Here is a 7200-nt window from a genome sequence, read left to right on the forward strand (position 1 = left end):
TCTGTGCAGAGCCAATGCTCACAAAATGTCCTGGTAGCACTCGAATTTTACTCTGAATCATGGGATAAGTTTGGGACACTGGGAGAGAGACAAGTTTTAGGTGGTTTCACCTCCAACCACCTTTTGGCTGTTCATTGAGTCTGTTGGGAACCTGGTGGGCTTTGCAGAAGTCTGCGTTCTCCTCGAGGTGTTGTACTGTGACTGTGCAGTTTGGGGTGGTGGTGGCCAAGGATGCCAGCAATGAACTTTGCACTGGATGCTGATGGAGACCACTCTGTCATAAGGGAGTCTGACCAGGATGCTGTGGTCTGCACTGGTTAAAATGCCTTTTTAGTAAAATTTTTCATCCAAAATTCAAATTTGTGTATTAAAAGTTAGTGTTTACTTAGAGGTCTTTGCAAACTAATTTTTTTCTCTTTTCTGTTTCGTTTTTTTTTTCCCCCTGGGGAGTTTCATTTTGCACACTCCACATTATTTTATATGAGGAGCTTTGCTTATCCTTGGTAACTAAGAGCGTAAACAGATCTTAGTAATGAATCTACACAAGCTGGAAACAAACTAGGAGATCAACATGTCATCTTACCCTTTCTTCTGAAAGGATGCAGATACAAGATGCCATCATCATTTCTGTTACAGTGCCTTTAAAAGTTCCACTGTGTCCAGGCAGGTTTTTGGTAAGCAAAATCTCCTAACTCAAACAGGTTTTAGATTGCCAGATACAGGTATATATATCATAGATACCAGAACAGAAGTACTTGCTTCTCCTCACTAAAGCTGCCGTGAGACCATTTGCTGTGAGCCATGGCATACATTTCACATTTTCACACTTTTTAACTCTTCTAATGCTTGGGAAAAGGTTGTGGGCAGTGCAGGTGGAACTGGCTGCTGTTTGTGATCTAGCCTTTCTTTTTCTTCTTTTTTTTTTTTTTTTTTCAGTTGAGGAATTTTAATCCCAAAATGAATTCGAGCACTTACATGCTTTTAAAACCTTACTGGCAACCAACAACTCTTAATCTTTTTACATTTCTTGTGATTAGCAGTGCTTTCTAATCCTAACACCAGACCCAACAGCAACTGTTAACTGCACTACTTGTTTTACAGCTAAATCTAATCCTTCTAGCAGTCTGAGGCCAACATTATCATTCTGAAATTGCAAACTGTAAGATGTTGTGGTAGTTCTTCACTTGGTTTTTTTGGTTTGTTTTTTTCTGGGGGGGTGGGTTTGGTTTGTTGTAGGTTTGGTTTTTTGGGTTTTTTTTTACTTTCTCATTCCTTGTCATGGATAAATACAGTGATTGGCATATTTCCAGAAAAAGATGAAAATAGGTGCTTTTCCCCCCTTCAGCCTTTTTGTTCTTTTCTTCTTCTGGTCCTGGAGAAGCAATTTGCTTTCTACCTGAGTTTATGATTAGTAGTGAGATGTGTAGGTGGAATTTGTTTTAGTAGCTTTTTTTCCCCTCTTCCCTTCCCTCCCCCCACACCTATTAATATATCTGTTAGTAAGCTAATGCTATTAGGTTATGCAGACTGCTCAGTGGGCAAGGAAAGCTAAGACAGCCATCAAATCCTCACACTGCCCTGAAACATCTCTCCCTTGTGCCAAAGGCTCTGTGTGTGTTAGTCTGTGAGGCAGCAACAGATTTTATAACCAGTGACATCGCAAAGAAAGGGTAAAGAAATTGCTGTTGTAGATTTACTGGTGTGAGGTTTTTTACCTTTTCCCCACCTGGAAAGTAGTGTGGGTGTTTACAGTCTCTACAGGAACTGCTCTGAATTTGCATTAGGAAAGGGGGAAGGGAACATTAGAAAACTGAAAACTTCTTTTGTTGCTGCTTGATTTTGATTTTTTATTTTTTCCCCATGGGAGGGGCCAGGGATGTTTAGCCAGGAGCACACAACCCCCAGATGACCCTATTTACTTAAATCCTGGAATCATTTTCAAGGTGGATGAAAAGAATGGCAAGGAGAGGCTGCAGAGTAAAAAAATAGCATTTTTCCCTAATCACAGTAGGTAATAGCTAAGGGCATCTTCTGCTGCTGCTGGGGTCTTCCATGGTCTGTTTTTCTTAGCTGTGATCTTCTTTCTGCAACCAATGGAAATCTGAGCTTTATTTGTTATTGGCAGCACTGAGAAAACATTTCAGATTTTAAAGCAAGGTAGGAAGTTTTTATGTGTGTGTGTATATAAACATGTCTGTTTGTTTTTATGTATTTAAAGAGCAATGGTCCTTGCTCTGTGAAGATCTCATGTCTGCTGGTCCTGGTGTCTGAAAGCTCATCTGTATTCTCTGACAATGGACAAATAAAAGATGGTACTTCTCTCTGTGTTCTTTGCCTTGCTTATATCCTTGTACCATGTCAGCTCTGGCAAAAAGTGCTACTTTTGTATTTAAAACACGACAAAATTGCAAAGCAATATGTAGTTCAAAACAATCAAGATGTAACTGTGTCGTTGCCCTTTTCACCTTATTAAATGTATAGTTACTTAAATCACTTTAATCCATTACTACTGAGATTGGCTGTCTGAAGAGGATACAGGGCTTTCATCTCTGCTCAGACAGTGCTGCCCCACATCTCTGCTCAGGGGAGAGCAAGTTGATGCCTGCACATCTGGGATGTTTTCTTTATATGTTGAACAGCCAGGAAATTTCAAGGAGCTGCATCTTCCCCATGTACACGTGTGCCTACCCAGCTGCTCTCCCTGCTCTGGCTATTTCCTGATGACAAGGTCTGGCTGTCCCTTGCCTGGAAGTGTTCAAGGCCAGGCTGGATGGGGGCTCTGAGCAACCTGGTCTAGTGGAAGGTGTCCCTGCCCATGGGAGAGGGGCTGGAACTAGGTGACCTTTTAAGGTCCCTTCCAACCCAATCCATTCTATTATGCTATTTCTGGTTTCCCAAGATTGTTTTGGGGCTCTTCATGCTCCTTCTAACAGTTCCCTCTCCACTTTCTCTGTTTTTCTTTTCCACACATGCTGGAGTTAAGTCAAGGTCCCTGTTGAGTTTGTACAAGCTTGTAAAATATTTTAGCTGTGATTAATTTAGTCTTGACTTTCTGAAGGGATAAGTGCTCATAATATATGATGAAATCAGGCTCCCGCCCTTTTTAATTATTTCTTGGCTTCACACCTTTGAATTCATTCTCCCAGATAACTTTCAAATTTTGCGAGGTGAGGCAATAAACTTATAAAGTGCACAAGTCAAAATTAGACTTTGTAGTCAAATGCCCTGGCAGGGAGGAAGCTGGGACGCTGGCTGGGCTTTCCCTGGCAGCCTGGCAGGAGACACTGATCCCCACTGCTCTTCTGAGCTGCAAATACTCATGGCTGTGGAAGGAGAGGATGAAGTGGGAGCCAGTCTGGGAGCTGGCAATATTAATATCATGTCTAAAGTTACAAGTGCAAGTACAGTGCTCTTGGTGCAGAAAGGAGAGGTTGAGGGCGGGGCCCTAAATTTCAGGGTCCTAATGACTTTAATGACATCTTCAGTGGGAAAGTGGCTTAAGGAGGATCTAGTGTGAATTAGGAAACTGTGATGATTAAAAATTGGGATGAACAATACAAGAGAAGCATGGGGTAAATAAACAATATAGGAAAAATTAAGTTGCATAAAACATAAAGAGGTCAGGGGTGATGTTTTCAGATTTGCTGTAGTGTTGCTGATGGCCAGAGAGACTTTTGAGCTTGAGTGCTGCTGTTGTTTTACTCTGTTTACCTCCTTTTATAATTTCCTAAAGAGAGATTTCCTGAGCCCTGCCTGCGTAACTCTTCACTCTCCAGTCAGTGCTCCTGTTTCCTGCACAACATCATACCTACTTATGAAAATCACTCTAGTTAAAAAGGAAAGCATATTTATCAGATAATTTTCTATTTTAGCAAAGGCAGAATATCTGTTCCTTTCAAGTCTTTTGACTGAAAGCCATGCCGAGTTGATTTATGTAAGAAGTTGGATCTTCCACCATCTCTTTTTTTAATTCAGCTTTGAGCGCCAACTACAGAACACATGTGGTGGGAAGCAGGCAATACCATTACCCTGCTCCTCCTTCACTATATCTGCTGAAAATCTTTTTTTTAGGGTAGGTATTGTAAAAATCAATATTCAAGTTGCTGGGAAGGAAGGAGTGCTATGCAGGTGGATGCTGAGGGATCTGCAGACTGTTAGGTGTGAGATTGCTTTCCCCTTGCACTGTTTACAATCTTGGTCTTACTGCTTACACATTTTGGGTTTATATACATAAGACAGATACTTTTATGTTCTTATGGTAAGTTTCAAAGGAGCAGAATTGATCAAGGCTGCTATCATGAAGAGCAAATGTTCAGTCCCATAAAAATTGCTTGTATAAGTAAATAGTGTTCCAGAAAGTGACAGTCGAATACTTTACGTTGAATTTCATTCATTCTTTTACTCTTTAATTTCTTCAGTAGCTTTTGAGGCATGGAAACTGATAACCTTCAGGCTACTTTGTACCTTAGAAACCTCTCTACCTCAGAATAGCATAAGCAGTGACCGGTGAAGCTGAAAGAGAAGAAGATAGTGATTAAAAATATAATACAAATGTGTGGAAAATGGGAAGAATGTTGAGTTCAGAAGACACTGAGATTCAAGAATAAGAAATTCTAGCACTCATAGGGCTCTGAGTTCCAGTAGGGCAGCAATAATGATAGGCATAGCAATACTTCCCTGCAAAATCTCCTTTCTTACCAATCCCTCTCACGGATGCCAGCTCAGGTGTTGGGCTGAAGAGCAGAGGTGGCTCTGGCTCTCAGCACTGTGGGTGGAAGGGTGAATCAATATGCAAAGCATGTGTTTAACTGTTTGAAACCCAGGGACGCACTGTACCTGACCACAGCCTATTTCAAGGTCTGTCAGCTTTGAGGAGTCAGCGAGCTGGCGGTGTCTCTTTCTGAACATGCCCATGAAAATAATTGTGCATGATTAATTTTAATTACTGCAGGCTGAGGGCAGATCCTTGGCTGTGTGGATGGGTTTTATTATGCTATGTTGAAGAATTGTCTGAGCTAGAAAAGTCTCAAACTTCTTGCTGTATGAAAGGTGTGTTGGGGAAAGGGTATGTCTTCAGGAGTCTCTCTTCCTTCCCATCACTCAGAATTGCTTAGTGGTGGTGTAGCAGCTTCAGCAGCTGCCCATGGTGTGTGTGTTAGTGCAGAAAGCACTTGAAACTGGGAGTGGGCAATAGCTGGAGGTGAAGATGACTGATGGCTGCTCCTGTTGCCTTATGGTCTCTCTTCCACATGTTGTGTTTTTCTAACCTGAGACAAACAGACAGGTTGACTACATGAATCTGAAAGGACTATTTCTGTTACAGCTTTAAAGTGCATTCCTTCTGCCTCATCGTGCAGTGGTGTTTTAGGCTCTGTCAGTGGTTGGAGTAGCTGTCCTCCAAAACAATCATGTTGGAGTTGCTCAGTGTACCTCCTGTAAAACCTAATGTGGGAGCAGTGGACTCTTTTCTCTGTTGCAGAGATGTACCTGAAACAAAGAGTGATCAGCTACTGCTTTACTGAGATCTCTTTGGCTGTCCCATCATTTGTGTGGTATCCCAAAGGCTGTTGGAGAAGGAATAGGTTTGAACCTCCTCTCACTATAGTAGCTAGTTTTCTCTCAGGCATTAAACCAAAGTGTCTTCATTCTGGTTTAGGAAGGTTTATTTATTTATAAGGTTGGAGTATGCATTTAGATACCCAAGAGCCAAGAGGAGGTCCATCAGCTAAGCTGCTGGCCTCAAACTCTGAAATCTACAGCTGAAATCATGTGCTCAACTTCACTCCCAGCTTTCCCACTAGCTTGCTTTTTGGCATTGATCAAATCATTTGACCTTTTTTTCTTACATTTTTGCTTTTCTATTAAAAAACATACATCTGCTTGGCAGAGGCTGAATTTGTTTATTCCTTTTCTTTTTATATTCTTGTACAACATTAACAGGAAAACTTTCAATTGGGAGTGTGTAGATGAGAATTGAAATTGCATGCAAAAATATCTTCCAGTCATTATAAAAAACCCAAAAGCATCCCTAATTTAGAAATGTCTGCTCATGGAAATAGTTATTCTCAGCCAGTGAAATTGGTACTACTAGACTTTGAACTATGAGAGTGTGCAGATCAGCAGCACTGATTTATGCCTCCATAGAGTTTTAAGAAATATTCCTAATCCAAGAATGGTTTTCAGAAAGGTTTCCATAGAAGGCTTTCTGCTTCTGATTTGAGTGGAGCTCTGTAGACAGCTGAACTTCAAGCCCTGAACTCTTTATATATTCCTTAAAATTTTATCATTTTATTATATTTAAATATTTATACAGACCTTATAAACTTGATATGACCTTGCTCTTGTAGGTGGAGGCGAGCACTACATTTCCCTAGGAAATTGTACAGTGGTGTCAGGAGTGGTGCCCAAACCACCTGAACCTCACACCAGGGTTTGCACCATAAATAATGCCACCTTCAGTGCCTGGGGTGGAGGGTGTGTGTGACTAAGCAGTCTTTGCAGCATGTTGTGTAGATTTTCCTGCTTAAACTGATCATGGTCATGTTCACAGCACCTAATAGGGTGCCAGAAATTAGCAGAGTAGGCAACAGCTGAGTTTCGTTCCAGCCTGTGAGAATGGCTGCAAGATGTCAGCTTTAAAGGTTAGCAAGGTGGGCTCCTCTTCCTTAAGTTCTGTTTTCTGTTCAGAGCTAAGATGCAGTGATCATGGCAGTCTGCCATTGTATTGTCTGTACAGTTTCCTTTTGCCAGGATAATCATCATCTGGACCCTCTTTTAATTAAATTAGCTCAAACAATGAACCGTATGAAAACTGCATTGGGACTTCAGTGCAACTGCAGCATTCTTTTGGGTAGACTCGCACGGTATTGTTTGGTTTGGAGACTGATGAGGAGGGGACTTGGCTGGGCTTGCAGAAGTGGGGAGGTATTTCTTCATACTTGAATTTTCTTGGGCTGAAGTCTTCATATTGGCAATTTGAACAGGAGTAGGCTTTTTAATAGGCTACCTCTGCTTTTATTGTTTCTCAGAGAAAAGAGATCTTGTAGAAAAGTGCTTCCATCTGAAGATTTTTTCCTGTATTTCTAGTTGTTAAATGAATAAATGAAGAAGTGAAGTTGGTTGTTAGTACCATAATTGCACAGATCAGAACTGGTCAGTGGGAAATCTGCTGTTAATTACTGACTTCTTTTTGGTAATCTT

The 7200-nt window shown here is 41.1% G+C and overlaps 1 long non-coding RNA gene across 1 annotated transcript in view; it reads left to right on the plus strand.

Moving 5' to 3' along the window:
- Positions 1-4639, plus strand: part of LOC108449284 — a 62267-nt gene extending 57628 nt beyond the window's left edge. The window contains exon 5 of the long non-coding RNA XR_001865433.1: positions 4627-4639. This is a non-coding gene — a long non-coding RNA (uncharacterized LOC108449284). The remainder of the gene's footprint in view (positions 1-4626) is intronic.
- Positions 4640-7200: the final 2561 nt, after the last annotated feature.

Source organism: Corvus brachyrhynchos, unplaced genomic scaffold (genome assembly GCF_000691975.1).
Source record: "Corvus brachyrhynchos isolate BGI_N302 unplaced genomic scaffold, ASM69197v1 scaffold116, whole genome shotgun sequence".
NCBI lineage: Eukaryota > Metazoa > Chordata > Aves > Passeriformes > Corvidae > Corvus > Corvus brachyrhynchos.